Here is a 25,578-nt window from a genome sequence, read left to right on the forward strand (position 1 = left end):
GAGGGAATCCTTCCCAAATCATTTTATGAGACCAACATCATCCTGATACCAAAACCCGGCAGAGACCCAATGAGAAAAGAAAACTTCAGGCCAATATCCATGATGAACATAGATGCAAAAATCTTCAATAAAATATTGGCAAGCAGATTGCAACAGCAAATTAAAAAACTTATTCATCATGATCAAGTAGGATTCATCCCAGGGATGCAAGGCTCGTTCAACATATGCAAGTCTATCAACATAATTCACCACATAAACAGAACCAAAAACAAAAACCACATGATTATCTCCATTGATGCAGAGAAGGCATTTGACAAAATTCAACAGCCCTTTATGCTAAGAACCCTCAATAAACTCGGTATCAATGGAACGTATCTCAAAGTAATAAAAGCTATTTATGACAAACCAACAGCCAATATCATACTGAATGGGCAAAAACTGGAAGCATTCCCTTTAAAATCTGGCACTAGACAGGGATGCCCTCTCTCACCACTCCTATTCAATATAGTACTGGAAGTTCTAGTCAGAGCAATCAGGCAAGAAAAAGAAATAAAGGGTATTCAAATAGGAAAGGTGGAAGCCAAATTGTCTCTATTTGCAGACGACATGATAGTATACCTAGAAGACCCCATCGCCTCAGCCCAAAAACTCCTGAAACTGATAAGCAACTTCAGCAAAGTCTCAGGATATAAAATCAATGTGCAAAAATCACAAGCATTCGTCTACACCAATAACAGACTTAAAGAAAGCCAAATCAAGAGCGAACTGCCATTCACAATTGCTACAAAAAGAATAAAATACCTTGGAATACAACTCACAAGGAACATTAAGAGACCTCTTCAAGGAGAACTACAAACCACTGCTCAATGAAATCAGAGAGGACACAAACAGATGGAGAAACATTCCATGTTCATGGTTAGGAAGAATTAATATCGTGAAAATGGCTATACTGCCCAAAGTAATTTACAGAATCAATGCTATCCCCATCAAGCTACCATTGACTTTCTTCACAGAACTGGAAAAAACCACCATGAACTTCATATGGAACCAAAAGAGAGCCCGCATAGCCAAGTCAATTCTAAGCAAAAAGAACACAGCGGGGGTATCACACTACTGGATTTCAAACTATACTACAAGTCTACAGTAATCAAAACAGCATGGTACTGGTACCAAAACAGAGATATAGACCAATGGAACAAAACAGAGGCACCGGAGGCAACACAACATACATACAACTATACAATCTTTGATAAACCTGACAAAAAGAAGCAATGGGGAAAAGATTCCATGTTTAACAAATGGTGTTGGGTAAACTGGCTAGCCATGTGCAGAAAGCAGAAACTGGACCCCTTCCTGACACCTTACACTAAAATTAACTCCAGATGGATTAAAGACTTAAACGTAAGACCTGGCACCATAAAAACCCTAGAAGGAAATCTAGGCAAAACCATCCAGGACATAGGAGTAGGCAAGGACTTCATGAACAAAACACTAAAAGCATTGGCAACAAAAGCCAAAATAGACAAATGGGACCTAATGAAACTCCACAGCTTCTGCACGGCAAAAGAAACAGTCACTAGAGTGGATCGGCAACCAACAGAATGGGAAAAAATTTTCGCAGTCTACCCATCTGACAAAGGGCTGATATCCAGAATTTACAAAGAACTCAAACAGATTTACAGGAAAAAAACAAACAAGCCCATTCAAAAGTGGGCAAAGGATATAAACAGATACTTTACGAAAGAAGACATATATGAGGCCAACAATCATATGAAAAAATGCTCATCGTCACTGGTCATCAGAGAGATGCAAATCAAAACCACATTGAGATACCATCTCACGCCAGTTAGAATGGCGATCATTAAAAAATCTGGAGACAACAGATGCTGGAGAGGATGTGGAGAAAAAGGAACACTTTTACACTGTTGGTGGGAGTGTAAATTAGTTCAACCATTGTGGAAGACAGTGTGGCGATTCCTCAAGGCCTTAGAAATAGAAATTCCATTTGACCCAGCAATCCCATTACTGGGTATATATCCAAAAGACTATAAATCATTCTACTATAAGGACACATGTACACGAATGTTCATTGCAGCACTGTTTACAATAGCAAAGACCTGGAATCAACCCAAATGCCCATTGATAATAGACTGGATTGGAAAAATGTGGCACATATACACCATGGAATATTATGCAGCAATCAGAAATGATGAGTTTGTGTCGTTTGTAGGGACATGGATGAATCTGGAAAACATCATCCTCAGCAAACTGACACAAGAACAGAAAATGAAACACCGCATATTCTCAGTCATAGGTGGGTGATGAAAAATGAGAACACATGGACATAGAAAGGGGAGTACTAAACACTGGGGTCTATTGGGGGGAAAAGGGGAGGGCCAGTGGGAGCGGGAGGTGGGGAGGGATAGCCTGGGGAGAAATGCCAAATGTGGGTGAAGGGGAGAAGAAAAGCAAAGCACACTGCCATGTGTGTACCTACGCAACTGTCTCGCATGCTCTGCTCATGTACCCCAAAACCTATAATCCAATAAAAAATTAAAAAAAAAAAGTCAGTATTATTGAATTGTGCAATTGGAACTACATTGGGGCTTAACAGCCAACCAGTTCTCTGTTGTTTGGAACTTGTTTTTATCTGAATCCCAAGCTGAGAATGGTTTTCAGGGTAGTAAACAAAACAAACAAACAAAAAAACCCAAAAGCACAGAAGAATATGTGAGAAATCTTATTTGGCCCTCGAAGCACAAAATATTTTCTCTCTGTCCATTAACAGAGAAAGTTTCCTTATTTCCGAACTAAAAAATGGAGGTTAAGATATCTAAACTTATACCATTTCTATCTGAAACAGCTTCCCTTAAAGAATGAGAGATGACAGCTTGAATTCTACTTGCTGTTGGTATGAACTAGGGCAGAATACACAACGTTCGTGAAGCCCCATTACTCATTCTTAAAACAGGCATAGTATTATCTACGTAATAGTGTTGTTGGAAAGACTCTGTGTTTAATGAATGCTTTAAGTATGAAAAGTAGATTGCAAATTAGCATGTGGAGTATAATCTCATTTTTGTAAAAGTAATTTTCTAATTACAATCACATGAAAACTACCTGGAAACATAGTCACTGAATTGTTATCACTGGCAAATCCTGAAGAGGGAAAATAAAATAAACATGTTCGTTTTATTCTATGTAGTTCTATATTGAAAACATGTATAAGGCAATAATTTGCTAATGAAAGTGTAGACTAAAAGCACATTAAAATTTTTTGGTATAAAATAGGGATAAGATAATTGTTGATCCTTCCTTGCTCCTTAAGGAAGGGTGATAGTTTTCAGATGACTAATTCTAATTTGTGGATTAGAATAGCATTGTGGAAAAGCCTTAATTGTAAACCTGGGATATAAGACCTTATATTCTTTAGGAGAATACATACATAGTCTTTTAAAAATGTATAGTTTGACAGTTTATGGCAATTTCTGAATGGGAAATTGGCCTCAATACTTCATTTCAGGTTTCAGCCTCTATGTGACAGGATGTGGTCCCCTCACAATGGGATGGATGCTATTTTCTTCATGTCCCACTTGGGGGAATTCATCCATTTATTTCTCCTTCTGGAATCTCTTTTGTCCCTAAGTCAAATTCATGAATAGCTCAGCTTAATCTCAGTGGACCCAACACTTCTGTTATTGTAGAATGTTACTGTGATTGAAATTAATTCTATAAATCATAAGAAATAATTAGCCATTTAATCCTTATATTACAGGTGAACTGGGGCTACAGCAATCCTGTAAAAATTCAGAACTCCCTGAGGCTGGTAGGAATGACATTTGGATTTGGTTCCACTGTGGCAAACCTTCATCGGGATAGATATTGGAACTTGAAATAGCCCAATATCAATGTATGTGGAAGCAACATATCCATTAGGATTATTTATAAAATTCCATGATCTCTGACAAGTGGTACCTCCACTGCTGAGGTTCTGAGAATTTCAGAATCCCCTCATGAAAATATCGAAAAATAACTCTAACATCCTCTAGGCCCCATGAGCAATAGAATGCTAGGTAAGGCACCTTTAACAGCTTTTCATCAAGATGAATGGCAACCCTTCTGCTCTGTAACCATTGTGCTGTTTGTTCCTGGCACCCTGCACTGGCCCTGTGTATCATTTCCCACCTCTTCAGCTTCCTTTCACACCTGAGATTCTTACTTGGTCCCACACTCTAACTTCCTTCAGCGTGGGTTGTCCATTTGTACCACTGCCGTGCCTGGCATGCTCTCCACTGGCACCAGGATCACCATTATTTATCTGTCATTTTAACATGCTTGAAAAAATTTCCGTTTTTGGAGCAGCTCATTTCACCAGATCTATGAGCTATTAATAATGAAATTGGTTTGATTTTATTACTCAGATTTTTCAAATAGGATTGTTTCTATAGAGTGGCTCTCACCTGTCAAAGACACATAAGCAGCCGAAGAGAGGATAGGGAAAGAAGTTTGTTTTAACTTCAAGTATAATTTTACCTTGCTTCTGGCTCAGAGCCCTGCTAAGGCTTGGTGAGTGTCATTCCTTGCCTCTCAATTGCTGCCCTTCCCGGTGCTTTGTTGACTCTATGAACCTGGCTGATGCTGCTGGCTCCCTTTCTCAGTCAGACTATCAGTCCTGTGTCCATTTGATTTATAATTGTGAGTAGGACTTGGGACCTTCCCATAAGAACTTTGCTTCTTAGGAAAACTTTAGGAGATATCTTCTTGACTGATTACATTTCTTTCAGGATTCTGTGATTTTTAAAAAAAATCTTTAGAAGTGTTTTATTTTAGAATAGTTTTAGACTTATTAAAAGTTGCAAAAGATAGTACAGAATTCTGTTACACCTTTCAATCAGTTTTCCCTATTGTTAAAATCTCATATTACTATAGTACATTTGTCACAAGTAAGGAACTAGTTTGGTACATTACTATTCACTAAACTCAATGCCTTATTCAGATTTTGCTATTTCTATGATTTTTTTTGTTCATTTATTTATTCTCTGAGACACGGTCTTGTTCTGTCACTCTGGCTGGAATGGAGTGGTGAGGTCAGTTCTCTGCAACCTCTTCCTCCTGGGCAAAAGTGATCCTCCCACCTCAGGCGGTCAAGTAGCTCGGACTACAGGTGTATGCCATCATACTTGGCTAAATTTTTGTAAAGATGGGGGTCTCCCTATTTTTCCCAGTCTGGTCTTGAACTCCTGGGCTCAAGCGATCCTCTTCCCTTGGTTTTCCAAAGTGCTGAGATTACAGGCATGAACCACCAGACTCAGACTCCGATTACAGGTGATGTGGGAGACATTTTTGCTAAGAGCGTAAAGGATGTATGAGAGAGTTTTATCTGTTATATCAGATTCAGCTCTGCTCCTTTTAAAATAACCTGTGACAATTAGTTCTTGATTGCCAATTATATTATTTTTTAGGTGTACCATGGGAAAATGACTTGAAAGGGCTACCATCAAGAGCAAAATTCTGTTTTCAGAATTTTGCATTTTTGGATCACCAAAATAACAGGAATAGATTAAGGTTACCCAAGTCTGGCATCTTTTGCTGAAAGCTTTGCTGAGAAAAAGTGAGCTTGGGCAATGACTCCTAGTACTCTGTCTACCCTGGCACAGTACAGGAAGGTTTCTGACTTCAAGCAAATCTAGAGTGACTAGGAAAGCAGTAGGAATTTAGGTGAGACTTATAAATAAGAGAGAAGTCAAAAATCATTTTGGATGCAGCAGAATAAAGTGAAACAAGGATCAGTTAAAAAATATATTAAACTATTAAAATCCCCAAGGAAGTTTAGGTGGTCATTAAAGAAATATTCTTGTATATATTCTGTACCTTCTTCAAATAAAAAGAAATCTCTATGGATGTTCTGAAGATGCTCTGTGTGTGTGTGTGTGTGTGTGTGTGTGTGTGTGTGTGTCTGAGTCTAAGTGTGTCTGAGCTGGCAGGATGACATTCATTAAGCAAATAAATATTGAGTACCTACTCGTGTACCACTGTGTTAATTACTGGGGATACCAAATAAATAAGACTCTGCTTTTGCTTTCCAGAAGGTTATGGCATGGGTGGTGGTGATCTTACATGTAAGCTAGCAGTTTTTCTTAACTCCTTATCTTTATTCAATTTATATTCTATTTTATCTGACATGAAAACATATGTCTAGTTGTAGGTAATATGAGTCATTAGCGTGTCATTATCTGCTAAAAAGAAAATACAAACATATGTTTTTATCTTCACTAACAAATATTGTTTAAGTTCTTGCTGTCTGTTGCACATTTACCACCCATTAGGCAAATAGAAATAGTTTAAGGCATACTATATCCCTTTGCTAGCTTGTCACTAAGGATATTGTACTAAAAAAGATAACAGTAATGCAAGGTGGTCTTAGTTCCAAAGAATGTTACAGATCTAAATTCTTTAGCAGATTAAAAGAGCAGACAATCATTTCTACTGGAACTGGCAGGCAAGGCTTTATGGAGGTAAGCCTCAGACTATGCTGAGAAATAAAGGTCTACATGTGTACAGGATTTTTAAGGATTGAATTACACCAGACAAGTCTATAAAATGCCCTTTCTCCTTTTTCTTCAGTGTTGCTCATTTTCTTTCATTTCTTGCCTTCTTTATGTCATGATAACTGCATTATAGTGAACCATTGTTCATTTCTCATTAGTTGCATAGGATAAGGATGGATTAAGATGGGCACCAGCAGTCATGCCACCTTGAGAGTAATTAAATGTAATACAGCAAGTATAAAAATTACCCTGCTTGCCTCAAGTCTTGATTTTGGCCTTGAACTTGCCCCATATCAGTGATTAACTAATCATCTGGATATTGTGCCACAAGATATACTTTTGTCCTGGTGTCCTAGTTTGTGGTGGAAATTTGCACTCATTGTCCACTTTTTCTTGATGTCCTCAAATGTTGTTTTACCTGAAAGATAGAATTGTGAGAATTTATGTCATAATTCTATAATAATATTCCAAGTTTAATTTCCTAATAGCCTTTGTCTCATGCATTTTTATTTTAAAAATATGAATGGCACATGAATTATGCTATAGTCATACAAGTGTACACACACATTCATATATATATATGTATATATAAATTTTATACCCCACAAAGAGTTGAATTCTTTAAAGGAAATGAAAATAAAAATTTCATAGGGTGTAGGGCAGAGCAAACGCTCATCACAGACTCATCTGACAAGTCTCTTTCAAGGGCCTGTCCACAGATTGAAGATTCACTCTTTGCTCAATTTGCATCCTTGGCCCAATAAATGTTTTATGACCTCCCTCTATGAGCACTCACAGCCAGAAGGAGGTAATGCAAAATTGATCTGTATATTAAAACTGCTGAGCCAAGCGGGCTTGCTCCTGGTATTACACTGATTATGTGTATGTGATTCAACAGGCACTATTGAAACACCATAGTATTTGAAAAAGACACCCATCAGCTGCATTTTTTATACACACAGTTTTCTTCTTTTCCTCCTCCCTTTAACCCTGTGGGCCAACTCCCATATTCACATCTTTAACTCCCATTTGGACTCATGAATAACAATACATGCTTTCAGGAGAAAAGATGCTGCACTATTATGCTCAGCAGTCAGTTATTTCTAGAATACAGCAAGGGATATGGAACTTACAATCAAATACACAGTGGTTGGAATCCCAGCTCCACCATTTATTTGCTACATGGATTTGGGCAAATTATTATATCTTTCTGGGCTTCATATTGCTATTTGAAAGTGTGGATAATGGCATTCACCTGCCTGACTTGTTACAATATAACTGATATGGCCAGGCTTTCACTGTCAGTGAATATAAAATGAGACCCATATTCTTTAATACTCATGTTATGACGGTGTGAATTAATACTGCCGTGATAGATTCCCTTTAATTGCACCCCAATTATTTCTGGAAATGACACTACATTCTCTCTTATGTGCATTAAGAACAAACTTATTTAGTTTCTTCATTCTGTTCTCTTTTGACAATATTTTATGTAGCAACTGTTTTTATTGAATACCTGATTTGTGCTAATGTCTCTTCTAGCCACGTGGGTTGTATAATAAATAGGATAGACAAGGTCCCTGTTTTCATCAAGCTTATAGATGGTGGCAAGCAGGAGTGTGGTAGTTGAGTAAAATAGATAAATAATTATACAGAAGGACAAATACTCTGAAGAAAATAAAACCGCAATCCTATAGAAATTGACTGGCAACATTAGAGATCGCAGACTGGAAAGTGTTCTCTGAGGAGGTGACATTTGGGTTAATATCTAGGTGGTAGAGATGGAACCCACTAAGTGAAGATGTGAGGTAGATGAAGAACACTCCAGATTGAAGGAGCAACAAGCTCAAAATTCTGAGAAAGATTTACTAAGAGGAACCGAGAAAAGGAGAGTATAGCTGAAATATAGTGAGAAAGGGACAAGGTGTACAAGTGCAGTCTGAAAGTTGTGCAAGGACCTTATCATGTATGGCCTTGCAGAGCTTCAAGGGACAATCAGACTGGAAGATGCTGACATGTTTTAAGCAGGTAAGCCACATGATTTTTTTTTAATGAGATCACGAATATATAATTTTCCAAAACTCAGAAAAAAGGTGTTTCAGAAAGGCAAGAGTGTTTGACTATGTAACACACTGCTGAGAAGTGAAGCAAAAAGAGAGAAGAGACTGTACATTTGGCAACATGGAGATTATTGAGATGGTCCTGATAAGAGCTGTTTCATTAGAGTCTAGAGGGTGAAAACTCTGTTGAAATGAGTTGGAGATAGGATAGGTGTTGCAGAAGAGGATATAGACAATGTTTTTTAGGTATTTGGCTGCTGAGGAAAATAAAGAAAAGATTCTCTTTAAAAGAATATGGTAAGTCCAGTTAAATTTGTTTTTTAATGGCAGATGCTAGAGCCTATGTATTTGTCAATGTTAATAACCCTTGCAGAAGAATACATTTATAATGCAAAGGAAAAAGGAATTCATTGCCAAAGTGAAATCTTTAAGAGGGTATGAGACAATGTCTCTAGAACACAGGTGCTTTGCCTGGCATTTGATGAAAAAGGGACTAATATCCTATTGTAGCATAAAAGAAAGCAGAGCATCTTGTTGGAAATTAAAGACAATTTCATCTGATTATTTCCACTGTCTCAGTGGAGTATAAGTTAAGGTTATTATGTAAGAGGAAACATAAAGAAAAAAAGGTTTTGGGGGTTATGGAGAGAAGAGAAAATGTGAAAGTCACTGAGGGCAGAGGGAATTTGAACTTGTAAGAAAATATACCAGTCTTTCCATGCTAGTATGTTTTGCAGAGAATAAATTTAAAGTGAGACCTGCAGAGAATAAATTTAAAGTGAGACCAACAAAAGGTGGCAGGCCTCTGCCCCTATTGTTGCAAAACCTCCTGAAAACACTTCTCATTACCAAATGCTCTGCTGATAATTGCTGCTGCTCCTGCTCAGGCTATGACAGGATTATACCCTTTGCTACTTCATTCCAAGAATAAACAAGCACTTTATTAAGCCATCCATGGAGCAAGAACAGGCTGCAAATTTAAACAAAATTTATCAATGCTTTAGATATGATAGAAGAAAATAATGGTGATGAAAATATAAACAAATTATTTGATATAACTCTTCTTGGAGTTTAATGGAGTGTTTTTTTCAAGTCTATAAATCAACTGGATATCATATGGTGGCAAGGACCAGTTTACTTCCCCAGAGAATGCCCTTGAAAGTGACTGCTCTATGTCCAAGCACCAACTACTCTAAGGATCCATGGATGAAGTTACTCCATTCTCATCCATGTGTACAATTTGTCATCTAACTCCCAATTTTCTGTCTCTAGGATCTTCCTCCTTGCAAGTTGACTTATAGTAGTAATTTGCTTTTCATTGGTCTGGTTTTATTTCTAACATACTTCTATTGTGGTAAAATACACATAACCTAAAATTTACCATCTTTACCATTTTTTGCATACTGTCCAGTGGAATTAAACACATTAATAATGTTGTACAAATATCATCTTCATCCATATCCATGATTCTTTTCATGTTGTAAAGCTAAACCTATATTCATTAAACAATAACATCCCATTTTCTATTCCTTCATTCCCCGGCAGCTACCATTCTATTTTCTGTATCATTTTGATTGCTGTCAGTGAAAATATAAGGTAAATCATACTGTGTTTTTGTTTTGTGATCAGCTTATTTTGTTTAGCATAATGTCCTCAGGATTCATCCATGTTGTAGCACACGTAACCACTTTCAATCTATTTGGGTGTTTGGCTCTAAAATGAACCTCTTGTAGACAGTATATAGTTGGATCATGTTATTTTATTCATTCTAATCTCTGTCTTTTGATTGGAAAGTTAAACTCCTTTGTATTTAGTGTAATTACTGATAAGAAGGGACTTATTTCTATCATTTTGCTATTGTTTTTTATATCACTTATTGCTTTTTAAATTCTTCTTGCATTACATTTTTTTAGTGTTTAGTTGATTGTTAGTGGTGAAATGTTTAAATCCTTTTTCATTTCCTTTGGTGTATGTTCTGTATGTATTTTGTCTGTGGTTATCATAAGGAGGACATGTAATCTTCTAAAGTTACTGTACTGTAGTTTGAATTAGTGTCAGACTAACTTAATCAACATAACATTTCTGCTTTTATAAGTTTTTCCCCATTCCTTTTGGTTGTTCATGTAAAAAGATTATGTCCCTATACATTACGTACCCTAAAATATAATCTAGTAATTCTTGTAAATTCATTAATTTCTTAACTTATGTAGAAAACAAAATGTGGAATAACAAATCATTGTTGTAATGATACCAGTTTTAAGAGTAACAATTTAAAAAATGTATCACTCCCCTAAATAATGAGAAAACAAAAGTGAAGCTATAAACCATGGTTAAAACAATCCCAGCTTTTGTTATTTTCCATATACTTTCTTTTATATAGATTTTTTATTTATTCATATGATTTTGACTTACATTCTAGTATTCTATCATTTCACCAAGCAAGGTTCCCTTAAGCATTTCTTGCAGGACAGGTCTAGTGGTGACAGACTGTCTCAGCTTTTGTTGATCTGGGAATGTCTTGCTTTTCGAAGGACAATTTTTGCTAGATGTAGACAGGTATTAATTAGTTGACAGGTATTTATTTATTTACTTATAGCTCTGTGTTTATATTGGCTCATTGCCTTCTGGGTTTCAAAGTTTTTGCTGACAAACTGCTGATAATTTCATTGGGAATCCCTTGTATATGATGAATAATTTCACTTGCTGCTTTCAATAGTACTTGTCTCTGGCTGTCTCAAGTGTGATTATAACTTGCCTCAGAGTGGAACTCCTTCAGTTCATCTTACTTACATTTTTTGAGTTTCCTGTATGTTTATATTTATGTCTTTCATAAAATTTGAGATTTTCAAGTTTTCAGGCACTATTTCTTATATTCTCTCTACTCATCCTCATTTTTCTCCTTCTGGGACTTCCACAATGTATATGTCGGTCGGCTTGATCAAATCCCACAATCTCTTAGACTCTTCACTCTCTAAAATTCTTTTTTTGTTCTGTTTCTCATACTCAATAATTTCCATTGTTCTGTCTTCAAGTTTGTCGATTCTTTCTTATGCGTGCTCAAAGTTGTCTTTGAAACCCTCAAGTGAAGTTTTTATTTCAGTTACTGTATTTTTACTCTTCAGAATTTCTTAAAGATTTAATTTTAGGGTTTCTTTATATATATATTTATTGATATCTCTATTTTGTTGATACATTGTTTTCTTGACTTTATCCACATCTTTGTTTAGTTTTTGAGTATATTTAAGAGAGTTGTTTTAAAGTCTTTGTCTAGTAGATTTGCTATCAGACCTACTAGAGCATGAGGGACAGTTTCTGTTGAATTGTTTATTTTATTCTATAAATAGGCCATATTTTCCTGTGTAGTTTTCTGCCCTGTAATTTTTTGGGAAAACTTGGACATATGAGTGGTAATATGATAACTCTGGAAATCAGATTATTTCTCTTTCCAAGGTTGCTAAGTTTCATTTATTTGTTTGTTTACCAGATTGTTGTACATTGTCTCTGTGCCAATAATCAAGTTAAGGAGAAAATTAAAGGTCTTCTGAGGTCTCTACTGAGCCTGCATTTTTCCCTGGCATGCACGGTCACTTTTTAATTTTTCTCAAATGTGCCATTGGTTTTTAAATGCCCTTGTGTTTAGTATATGGATCCCAAAAGGGAAAAAAAGAAAAAGAGGAAGGGGAGCAGAAAAGGGACCAGTATTTTAAATCTCCTGGAATTTATTTCAACCAGAGGTTGGAGAGAGGGGAGGCACTTGCAACAATAGAAAGAGTAGCAGCACTTACCTGTTTGTCTCCACCTCTGTGATCAAAAGTGCCAATCAGTGATTGTAGTTCTCTGACATTTGGAGGAAAATGTGCTTTGTGCCTGGTCTGGCTCCCCTGGGCCATGTGCATGCTGCTGTAGGAACACATGCACAGCTGCCTGCCACAGGGCTGAGAGTTGGGGGATTGGTAATAGCTGATAAGCTAAGAGCTAAAAATGGACTAAATTTAACCACAGTTTATTGTCCTAGCTTTCTCATGGATGTTTCAAGCCTTCAGTTGATTCCAGAATTTCAAATCATTACATCAGACAACTTCTGCCAGTGCCTTTATTGCCTTGGTGAAGAAATAGGTTCCTGGTGCTTCCCACTCTCCCATCTTTTCAAAATTCTCTCACCAGTTCAGCTTTGAAGAAAGTCGATCTTAAGTAACATGAATGTTGTGCTCAGTGGTCTGATTGAGATAATAATATTCAGTAAATGTTGGATTATTCTCTCTAAATAACATAATGATAGTGCATCAATGTCCCAGTTTGATTGTATTATTATTATTATTATTATTATTATTATTATTTTGAGATAGAGTGTGGTCTGTCACCAGGCTGGAGTGCAGTGGTACAATCTCAGCTCACTGCAACCTCTGCCTCCCAGGTTCAAGCAATTCTCCTGCCTCAGCCTCCCAAGTAGCTGGGACTACAGGGATTGTATACTTTTTATGTCACTACAGTACCTTGAGGTGAAAAACATCTCTGTACATTCTTTCTGTAGATCTCACTATCACAACTCTTTACACACCATCTCAGCTGCTTAAGAACACAAACAATTTCAAATTTCAATGAGCAAAATATTTTTTTAAGCTACTCTCAGTCCAGGAATACAGTTTGCAGAAATACAGTTTTTATGCAGGGCAATTTACATTGCCAAATTGAAATCATGACAGTGAATATTTTACTTTTTTTTTTGCACAAAAATATGTGTCTTGGCTTTCTATTTGTAGAATTATGGCTTCTTCAAGATGTTTCCCCAACGACAACAAAAGGGAATTGAGATCTCTCCTTCCAATGATAGATAGTCACTGTAACTTTAAATGGCAGTGCTCACAGGTTTCCAATAAAACCTTAAAGTTCAGTTGCAATCTAAGGACTTTGCAAAATAATTTTAAATATCACATATATAATGTGCCTGGAGCATGAAATAAAATAGAAGTCCTAGCTTAGTGTATTTTAAATTAGATACCAAGACTTTTGTTATAAGTCAATCATATAGTGTTATTATACCTAGATCATAGGTACATACCTAGGGAATATGTATACTTCCTAACTATATTATTTTCAAAATATGAAAATAAATTATTATAATGTATATTACTATTAGGTAGTACAAGGGCCTAAATTGGCATTATGGACTGCATTTCTGCCTCTCTATTGCCTTATTTTCTGAAGCCTGTTACTTCAATATATTAAAAATTGACATTTGGTACAAGAAGGATTCATCTTAAAAGTTTTCCAATAGATTTATTTATACAGTTGATTTAATTTGAATTTCATAATTTATTCAAATTAATTCACTGTAATAGTTTTCATGGCACTGCTTTATTAAAAATAAGAAATCATTGTGGTTATAATGATAATGTAAATGTGGTTTACCACAGTTATAATTCAAACATAAACATTTAGTAAAATATTTACACTGGTGGGAGTGAAGTTACAGTAGGAGCAAGGAAAGAGGTTAAGAAAGGGAGAGAAATGCATTTGCAGTGTATGGCAGTGGGAAAATAAAGCATATGATATGGTCATGTGTGTTGGTAACTATAATCTGAAAAAAAAAGGAAGATCCCTTAATGATTGGAAACATGATGAAATTGCAAATAATACACCAAAGCTCAGGGCTGCCTAATAGAGAATGCTAACCATAAAATGGAAAGTGTTGGCCTGCTTTAAGAAGCATCAATCTTTTTGATATTCATGCATTAACTTAGCCATTCATTTACTCATTTGTCCATCAGTTTTTAAATCATATTTAGATAGAAGCACTGAGGAAAATTTGTCAAAATTTTGAAACAAAGGTGGAAAAAAAAGATCTGGTTTTATGTCTTTCCTTTTAGAGTTAGCTCCATATGTGAATAGTAATCACAATTAATTCTACCACCTCAAAAAAAAATTTTGTCCTTCACAACAAAAATCTGTGTTACCTCTCTTCTACTTGACATGTGGCTAGAGTGAATTGAGATGTGCCAAATGTAAAACACACACAGGATTTTGAAGTCTTCATAATAATAAAAATGTGAAATATTAACATTTATTTTGATTACATTTTGAAATGGTATTATTCAGGATATATTGCATTGAATAAAATGTATTATTAAAACTGATTTTACTAGTGTTTCCTGCTTTCTTTTACTGTGGTTACTAGCAACTTAAACTTTCAAATGCAATAAAACAGAAACAAAACCAGTGGAATAGAGTAGATAGCCCACAAGCAAACACATGCATATATGGTCAACAGATCTACAACCAGGGTGCCAAGAATACACACTGGGAAAATAAGTGATATTGGGAAAATTGGATACCTGTATGCAAAAGAATAATGTTGGATGATTATCTCATACCACACATATAAATTGACTCAAAATGGATTAAAAACTTAAATATAATACCTGAAACTATAAAAATCCTAGAAGAAAACAGGGAAAAGATTCCCAAAATTGGCCTTGGTAATAATTTTTTGAATATGTTACTAAAAGCATGGGCAATAAAAGCATAAATAGAAAAGTGGGATTATATGAAAATAAAAAGCTACTGAGTAGCCAAGGAGACAACAAAATGAAAAGACAAAGTAAGCCAGGCATGGTGGCTTATGCATGTAATCTCAGCATTTGGAAGGCGGAAGTGCGATAGTTGCTTGGAGACTTGAGCCCAGGAATTCGAGACCAGGATACATTGTGAGACCTCATCTCTAATAAAATTTTAAAAAAAAGTTAGCCAGGAATGGTAGTGCATGCCTGTAGTCCCAGCTACTTAGGATCCTCCTCACCTGAGCTTGGATTACTTGATCCCAGGAGGTCAAGTCTGCAGTGAACTATAATCACACTACCGTACCTCTGTACTCTAGCCTGGGTGGTAGAAAGAGACCCTGTCTCCAAACAAAACAAAACAAAACAAAAACCTACATAGTGGGAGAAAATATTCACAACCAAATATCTCATAAGGGGTTAATATTCAAAACCTATAAGGAACTCCCACAACTCAATTAAAAAAATTTTTTTAGTTGAGCAAAGAACCTGTATAAGCATTTCTTCCAGGAAGACATATCAATAGCCAAGAGGTATATGAAAAGATGCTGAACTTTATTTTTCAAGGAAATGCAAATCAAAACCATAATGAAATATCACCTCACACCTATTAGTGTGGTTTTTGTTAAAAACAAAACTCAAAATATAACAAATGTTTGACAAGGATACACAGAAAAGAAGACCCTAATACTTATTGTTGGGAAATTAAATTAGTGCAGCTACCATGAAAAGCAGTGTGGGGGGTGACCCTAAAAACTAACAATAGAACTACCATATGATCCAGCAATGCTACTTCTGAGTATATATCTAAAGAAATTAAAATCAGAACCTCGAAGAGATATGTGCACTCCCATGTTCACAGCAACATTATTCACAATAGACAACATATGGAAGTAATCTAAGTGTCCATTAGTGAATGGATGGAGAAAGAAAATGTGGTACATTCACACAATGGACTATTACAAGGACTTAAAAAAGAATGATACCTTGAATTTGTGACAATATTGATGAACCTGAGGGTTCATCATATTATGTTATATTAGGTTCATTACATCATATTAAATGAAATAAGCCAGACACAGAATGACAAATACTGTGTTATACACTTTTACATGATAAATGTAAAACAGCCAAACTTGTAGAAGTGGAGCATGAACTAGTAGTTCCCAGGAGCTGGGGACTGAAATAATTGGGTAGCTATTAGTTAAAGGACACAAAGTTTTGGTCATTCAAGATAAACAAATCCTAGAGATCTCTAAAACATATTGCCTATTGTTAATTATACTGTTTAGTACAATTAAACTCTTTCTAAGAGAGTAGGTCTTTTATTCAGTGTCATCATCCTCATCATAAATAAGAAAGCAGGAGAAAATTTTGGAGGTGATACATGGATTTATGGGATACATTATAGTGATGGTTTCATGGGTGTATACTTACTTTCAAACTTACAAGTTGTATACACTAATTCTATCAGCTTTCTGTCTATTTGAAAAATTGAAGCTAATAAAAACCTTTAACTTTCTACTAGAAAAAGTTACAGATGTAGCTCAAATTATATTGCCACTGGGCAGAATTGCTTTAGACTCTTCTGCCCCCCAAATAATAATTGTTGGAATTAATATAGGAAATTAAACAGATATTATAGAATTATCTTTAATATTATAATTTATATTACATAATTTTATATTTAAAATCACTTTCTTTTAATGTGGTTACTAGCAATTTTACATTATATTTGTAATGTACAGTTTATAATATAAATATAAAATTCTGACCTAGAACCTTTTCTCTTTAAGTTTAAGTTCTGGGATACATGTGCAGGATGTGCAGGTTTGTTACATAGGTTAATGTGTGCCATGATGTTTTGCTTCACCTATCAACCCATCATCTAAGTGTTAAGCCCCACATGACACCTATTCATCCTAATGCTCTCCCTTTCCCCACTCTCCTAACAGGCCACAGTGTATGTTGTTCCCCTCCCTGTGTCCATGTGTTCTCATTGTTCAGTTCCCACTTATAAGTGAGAATATGCATTGTTTGGTTTTTTGTTTCTGTATTTGCTGAGGATAATGGCTTCCAGCTCCATTCATGTCCCTGCAACGGGTATGATCTCGTTCCTTTTTATGGCTGCATATTACTCCATGGTGTATATGTACACATTTTCTTTACCCAGTTTATCATTGATGGGCATTTGAGTTGATTTCATGTCCTTGTTATTGTGAATAGTGCTTCAATGAACATATGTGTGCATGTATCTTTATAATAGAATGATTTATATATTTTTGGATATATACCCAGTAATGAGATTCCTGGGTCAAATGGTATTTCTGGTTCTAGATTTTTATGGAATTGCCACACTATCTTCTACAGTGGTTGAACTAATTTATATTCCCACAAACAACATAAAAGGGTCCCTATTTCTCCACAGCCTTGATAGCATCTGTTGTTTTCTCACTTTTTGATAGTCACCATTCTGACTGGCATGAGATGGTATCTCCTTGTGGTTTTAATTTGCATTTCTCTAATGATTAGTGATGTTGAGCTTTCTTTCATATATTTGTTGGACATATAAAAGTGTCTGTTCATGTCCTGTGAACCCCTACTATTTTTGGGTTGTTTTTTTCCCTCATAAATTTGTTTAAGTGCCTTGTAGATTCTGGATGTTAGAACTTTGTCAGGATAGACTGCAAAAAATGTTCTCCCATTCTGTAGTTTTTCTCTTGGTTCTGATGATAGTTTCTTCTGCTGTGAAAAAGCTCTTTAGTTTAATTCAATTCCATTTGTCAATTTTTGCTTTGTTCCAGTTTCTTTTGATGTTTTAATCATGAAATATTTGCTCATGCCTAAGTCCTGAATGGTATTGCCTAGATTTTCTTCTAGGGTTTTTATAGTTTGGGGTTTTACGTTTAAATCTTTAATCCATTTTGAGTTAATTTTTGTATAAGGTATAATGAAGGGTTCCAGTTTCTGTTTTCTACATATGACTAGCCAGTTTTCCCAGCACCATTTATTAAATAGGCAGTCCTTTCTCTATTGCTTGTTTTCATTAGGTTTGTCAAAGATTAGATGGCTGTAGGTGTGCGGTCTTATTTCTGAGTTCTTAATAGAATCTTAATTCTTACAAATATTCTCACTTTTTTCTTGTTGATCTTTTCTACTAAACTGGGCTTATACATTTGAAAAAAAAGTAATTCTCCTTACTTTTATTTTATAACCTACCTCTCTGACATGTTTCAAGGATTTGAGAATGAACCTCATATATAACACTATATGTGATAGTTACTGAGGATCTATTGAGAAAATATGATTCTATAGTTGGATCTCTGTTTCATAGTTACTAAGTTATTTATAGTTTTCCATTTGTTGCCATCCCATGGGCAGTACAATTCTTTCACTGCCTACCTCCTCTCCCTCTGTGTTGTACTATATGTGTATGCATACTTTGGATTTTGTGGACTTTCAGAATGTATGATATTTAAGAACGAAAACAAACCTCAGTTTTCAAAAAATCACTCCAAACAAACAAAACCCCAAAATTCACTAGCTTTACTAGAGAGTAAGTTGTCAGATAGATACTTTATGGATTGTGTTGAATATCAGCCAAGAACCCTGTTATGTTTGAAATAAAGCAGTATCTAACACTGTTGACTTGAATGAAACTGATACTTTGTTACAAAAAGGTCACTGATAAATTTAAATATTAAAGAATAATGAGGTTGTAAGTGTCTGAAAAATTGCTTTCACTCATGCACAGTAGGAATTTTCATCAGCATGAAATTTTGCAACTATTTATTTGAAACATTGTAAAAGTGTAACTGACAGTTGTGTGATTGGGTGGTAATTTTTTGATGTTTCATTTACTTTTTCTATGGATTAAATCTTCACTTTATTACAACATTTTCATGCATTTATTTTTTAAAAACATATAAAATGAAATTGTGTTGCTAACTCAAAAAATGCAAGCTATTAGCCAATCAGTAAGTGTGGAAGCATCAGTGTCTGTGAAATGTCCAGGAATGTTAAGATTCTTACCCTCTACTTATATATTTTATACAAATAGTTCCAATGTATAATCATTTCTGTTTAGACTATCAATATATGTGATCTATGCTTGTAATTATTTTTAAAATAAATGGAAGCATATTATAATCTTTACATTTTTTATATTTGTCAAATTAGAAATTAATGTTGAGGGTTCATAAATGAAATACATGTAAATTTACTATAAAAATGTATATTTACATATGTTTTTGTATTAATGAACAAGTCTTTGTAGGATACTCTTTCATCATCATTCCTAGGAAAATTACTCATAATACCTAAGCTTTGAAATAAATATATTTACATTTACTCTATTTTTGTTTAGATGATATTTGAAAATATTAGCTGAGTTTTTGTTACATGCAAAGTACTTCTTTTTCTTAATAGAATCACAGATTTTTATGGTTTATTATTGTTACATAAAAAATGTCCATGTAAAATATTTGGATGGGAAAGCATATCTACTTACTCTCAGAAAGTTCGGAAAGAAAGTAGTTTTTTTGTACTACATATATATTTTTTTTTCTGTGAATTTAAAATGTTTTAAAAATAGAAGAAGAAGAAAGACTGTTACTTGGTAGCTATCTGAGTGGGGCAAGTGACTTCAACTTTCTGAGCCTGGTGTCTGCCTCAGTTTTTTACTGTACTGCTATAAAGGCATACCTTGAGACTGGGTAATTTATAAAGAAAAGAGACTTTATTGGCTCACACTTCAGTAGCTATACAGGATTCTGCTTCTAGGGAAGCCCTGGAAAGGTACAATCATGGTGGAAGGTGAAAGGGAAGCAAGCACATCTCCGTGGCAGACGCAGAAGGAAGAGAGCAAAGGGGAGCTACTACACACATTCACACAACCAGATCTCACGAGAACTCTGTCACAAAAACAGCAAGGGGGAAGTTTGCCCTATGATTCAGTCACCTTTCACCAGGCCCCTCCCCCAACACTGAGGATTACAGTTCAACACAAAATTTGGGTGATGACACAAAGCTGAACCATTCCAGTGTCCACATGTGTAAACTGGAGATATAAATACTTAAGGTTATTTTAAAGGATCGATTATAAGTCAATTATAGGCTCATGATTTTCTATTTTATTTTATGGGCTATAACTTGTTTTTTGCATTGTATATGTTGATGTTCAAATTGTTCCATATTTGCTAGTAGAAGCCCCTTTAAATTGAAAGCCCAGTTTCTTAGTATCCTTGCAATACTCCAGTACCAAATTTAAGTGTTTAAATTGTATCAGTATATGTACATCAGGGAAAGTATGGTTCAGGTAAAGACATTTTCAGATATTTCAGGATAGAGATCCAGATAGTGGTTGGCAAGAACCCAAACTATTATAAAACTCCTGAAGGACATTGTCACAGAGGATGCAGCACGTGTTGGAGGTGTCTGTGACAGTGAGTGGTGGAGCAGCAACGTAAGGTGTGTTTTGCTATATTCACAGGTGGTAAGCCGGGGTAAATATCTGGTCAAAAAAATAATAATGGTAAAAGACATTTTTTTTACTGGTTTCAACAAATATTAATTCCATGAATAAGAAAGAGCATGGTTAAAAAAATAGATTTCTAATATTTTTACACAAATTTTCAGGAAGTTGAAGAGATGAAATTAACAGAAGGAAACATGCAGGAAGGCAAGGTTGTAATTTGCTTCTCTTTTCACCTTTAGGCAAAATCAGACTCAAGCTATTCCAGACACATAATATTATTCCTTAGTTTAAATACTTCTAGAAATAGATTTCAGAACTTGCTCAATAATTCATTTAAATATCTAGTTCTGCTTATTGCCTGAAATTCTGTCTCTCTAAGTTCAATACTATGTGCTACTTTAAGATTAAACACTCTGTTCTTATTTTGTACTCGAAGAAATAAAATTTCTGGTCATATTCTCTTTAAAGTCTCTATAAAATTGTAGTTTTCAAATTTGTATTTACCATGTTCATTCTCCACTTCCAAGGGGAAAGGACCTACTATTTTCTGAATTTCTACTCTATGCCAGAGATAAAACCCTATTAACATTTTTTGTTAGTGCCAAGGGCTATTATGGGCATTTTATATGTTTGAATTTGTTCAGTTTCCAGAACTACCTTCTGTGTTGAGTGTTTTAATAAAAATTACAGAGGTCGGGTTAATTCCCACATTTGCACAGTTTTTTGTTTGTTTGTTTGTTTGTTTGTTTTGGTCAACTTGACTGGGCCATGGGGTGCCCAGATATTTGGTGAGATATTATTTCTGAATGTCTACAATGGTGTTGGTAGATGAAATCAATATTTAAATAGGTGAACTAAGTAAAGAAAATTGCCCTTCCTAACATAGACAAGCTTCATCCAATCCGTCAAAGGCCTGACTAGAATAAAAGATTGAGTAAGGAAGACTTTGTTCTCTCTAACGGAATGAACTGGAACATAGATCTTCTGCTGGTTTCAGAGTTGGCCTTAGACTGGAACTTACATCACTGGTTCTCCTGATTCTTAGACTTAGACTTGGACTGCAACTTGTGCCATTGGCTCTCCTGGTTTAGACTTAGCTTCCATAATTTTGTCAGCCAAATTCCTTATATCATGTTCTCTTCCTTTCTCTCTTCTGTTTCTCTGGAGTGCCCCAGCTAGTATGAATATTAAGAGGTAGAGCGTGTAGTACAGGCTATCTGACTCTAGCATTCTTGCTCTTAACTAATACACTAAGCTGTCTCTGATTTGACAAACATCATGTAATTGTCACTACTTGGCAAAGTCTGTGGGATTTTTTTTTTCTTTCCATTTTAAAGAAAACGGATCTAAGACTTAGGGTAAGCATTTTTGAGGTTTATTTTGCCAAAGTTGTGGATATGCCCAAGAAGATGAAAAATACAAGTTTCAGTGGGTTTTGTGACCTGTGGTTTTTCTGAGGAGGGTTTTGAGAACTCCACTATTTAAAGGGAAAAAAGTGAGCAGGAGAGGAAAGAGGGGTAAAGAGTGGGCCTGCTGAGGATAGGCAATGAGGCAAGTGGTTATAGTCTTGTGAAGCTTTGATTAGTGCCCTCTAAATCCACATCTGACATGTGGAAGAGGGGATAGAGGAACAGTAAATTATGCTTAGATTGGTATTCAGTAAATATACATTTTACATAAGATGAAATAACTGTGAGGAATTATAGCTATATGTTTGGTAACAAAAGGCTGTTTCAGGGATTGGGAAGGGGGAATGTAAACTCCCAAGTACTCAGGAAGCTTTGTGCTTGGAGGTAAGAGTCTCCAGTGACCTTAGGGCAGCCTGAAGAAGAAGAGTCACATGTATGGGCAAGTTGGAGGCAAACATTAGTGCTAGGGAGAAGTGTACAATAACAGCAAAGGGATCCGAGAGAATGGGGCGTAGCTGTGATGCTATGAAGGGTAGACTTTGGATAGAGATCCCTCTGATGCCGACACCCATGTACTTTTTCCATTATCCTATTTTGCCTGCTGTTTCCCTTGCACTAGTCTGCCTCCCACTACTCCTGGCATTAGCACCCACAGACCTAAGGGCTAAGTTACTCTACTGCTTTGGAACCAGTGACATTTAAGGCACTGAGAGAATCAATATACTCAGCTGCATTTCCTAGAAGGTCTAGTAGCCTTCTAGATTTCAAATCAGAACTAGGGGTTTAAGAAAGTGGTTTTTACATATTATAATTTATAAAATTTTAAAACTTTTATAAGACTTTATTAAGAACGTTTAACACAGTATAAACATGAAACTAATCCCTTAAGAAGCTACCCAAATCTCTCCTTCAGGGCAGTGATGCCCCTGTGTGCACTTTGGAGCCCTACTTTTCCAGGACTTTATTGCATAGCAGCTGCTACCTGAGTTTCCTGTGCTTATAATAGAAGCAAGTCTTGGAAAGGTAAGTGACCTACAGCTATAAGGACTGGGCACCCTGTGGAATTCTGCCATATGAATGCATAGGACACAACAGATGGGATCTCTGAATTTTGCTTTTCTATCTGAAAGTCTCCCTTATTTTTCTCTGACAAATCAGGTTTGTATTCCTCTAAGCTTGAATTATGTAAAGATTTGTGGTCTTGTGTAGGCTGCAACTTGACAAATAGAGACAATAGTGCTAAGCAAAGGTGTAAAGAATAACTTTACATTTTTATAGCATTTTTCACAACCATTGAATCTGGAGACTTCGCAGGAAGTAGCAACAACTTTTCCTATAGATGCTATTAGGGTGTGAATTCTGAAACACAATTCTGACCTTCTGAAGTTCATTTAATGGTGCAGGAAGCTCCAAAAATGCTTATCTTTAGATTCTTTTTTACATTTTTTGAATGTGTTATTTTGACGTTTCTGTACATCTTGGCAAATAAAAACAAATATTTATTCATCTAATGATGTACTAAGCAATAGGGGATAAAATGTCAAACAGGAAATAGTTTTCAATTCTACTTTTGACACTCTTTTTGTCTAGGATTTTTATCCAAAAATTAAAAATTATATATCCCCATCTTAAGGGTAATATATGGACATTGTATTTCTTCTATCTCAGTGAAATACTGCATACAAAGCCCTTAGAACAATATTTTACAGTCAATTACTATTGTTAGGAACTGATTATTTGATTATCAGGTATTATTCCAGGGATAATTAAAATTTTACTATGTTACTGCCCCCAAAGAGCTTACTTCTAGTAGGAGACAGATGTAATACAGAAACAGATATAAAAATTTGAAATACTGATAAATGAAAAAAAGAAAAGAAAAGATAGTCAATTTCAGGTGGGGCAATTTTGACTGGAGTGGTCGAAGATGAGGTGATTTCTTGAGTTGGGAGGACATGATGACCAGGAGGAAGCCTTGAAAAAACTTGGGATGAAGTCATTCCAAGCCAGCAGTGCAGACATTCTGAGGACAGGATGAGATGATCTGTTTAAGAGGCAGAAAGAAGGCATGTGGACTGAAGAGGTGGACTGAGGTTAGAAGAAGAGTGTAGGGAAATAAGTGGGACTAGATCGCCTAAGTCTTTGTACTCAATGGGAAGGAGTTTGAATTTTATTGTGATTGCTGTGCAGAGCCACATAATGCTTTTAAGCAAGTTGAGAGTTAGTAATCAGATGTATATTGGATTGTATTGCATAGCCCTAGTTTCGGAATGGAGGGCTGTATTAGTCTATTTTCACACCGCTATAAAGAACTACCTGAGACTGGGTAATTTAGGAAGAAAAGAGATTTAACTGAATCACAGTTCTGCATGGTGGGGGAGGCGTCATGGTGGAAGGCAAAGGGGAAGCAAGCACATCGTATTGTGGTGGCAGTAGAGAAGGAGAGTGAAGAGGGAACTGCCAAATAATTTTTAAAAATTGTACTTGGAGTTCTGGAGTACATGTGTAGAATGGGCAGGTTTGTTACATAGGTATACACATGCCATGGTAGTTTGCTGCATGCATCACCCCATCATCTACATTAGATATTTCTCCTAATGCGATCCTTTCCCTAGATCCCCACCTCCTACCACCCCTCCCCTAGTCCCTCACCGCATGACAGGCCCCACTGTGTGATGTTCCCGTCCCTGTGTCCATGTGTTCTCATTGTTCAACACCCACTTATGAGTGAGAACATGTGGTATTTGGTTTTCCGTTCTTGTGTCAGTTTGCTGAGAATGATGGTTTCCATCTTTATCCATGTCTCTGTAAAGGACATGAACTCATCCTTTTTTATATCTGCATAATATTCCATGATGTATATGTGCTACATTTTCTTGATCCAGTGTATCATTGATGGGCATTTGGGTTGGTTCCAAGTCTTTGCTATTGTGAACAGTGTTGCAGTAAACATACATGTGCATGTGTCTTTATAATAGAATGATTTATAATCTTTTGAGTAAATACCTAGTAATGGGATTGCTAGGTCAAATGGTATTTTTATTTCTAGGTTCTCAAGGAATTGGCATACTGTCTTCCACAATGGTTGAACTAATTTACCCTCCCACCAACAGTGTAAAAAGCATTCCTATTTCTCCACATCCTCTCCAGTGTCTGTTGTCTCTTGATTTTTTAAATGATCACCATTCTAACTGGCATGAAAAGGTATGCCCATGTGGTTTTGATTTGCATTTCTCTAATGACCAGTGATGATGAGCATTTCTTCATGTTTGTTGGCTGCATAAATGTCTTCTTCTGAGAAGTGTCTATTCATATCTTTTGCCCACTTTTTGATGGGGTTGTTTTTTTCTTGCAAATTTGTTTAAGTTCTTTGTGATTCTGTATATTAGCCCTTTGTCAGATGGATACATTGCAAAAATTTTTTCCCATTCTGTTGGTTGCTGATTCACTCCAGTGATAGTTTCTTTTGGTGTGCAGAGCTGTTTAGTTAAATTTGATTCCATTTGTCTATTTTGGCTTTTGTTTCCATTG

This window comes from Callithrix jacchus, chromosome 1 (assembly GCF_049354715.1).
Source record: "Callithrix jacchus isolate 240 chromosome 1, calJac240_pri, whole genome shotgun sequence".
NCBI lineage: Eukaryota > Metazoa > Chordata > Mammalia > Primates > Cebidae > Callithrix > Callithrix jacchus.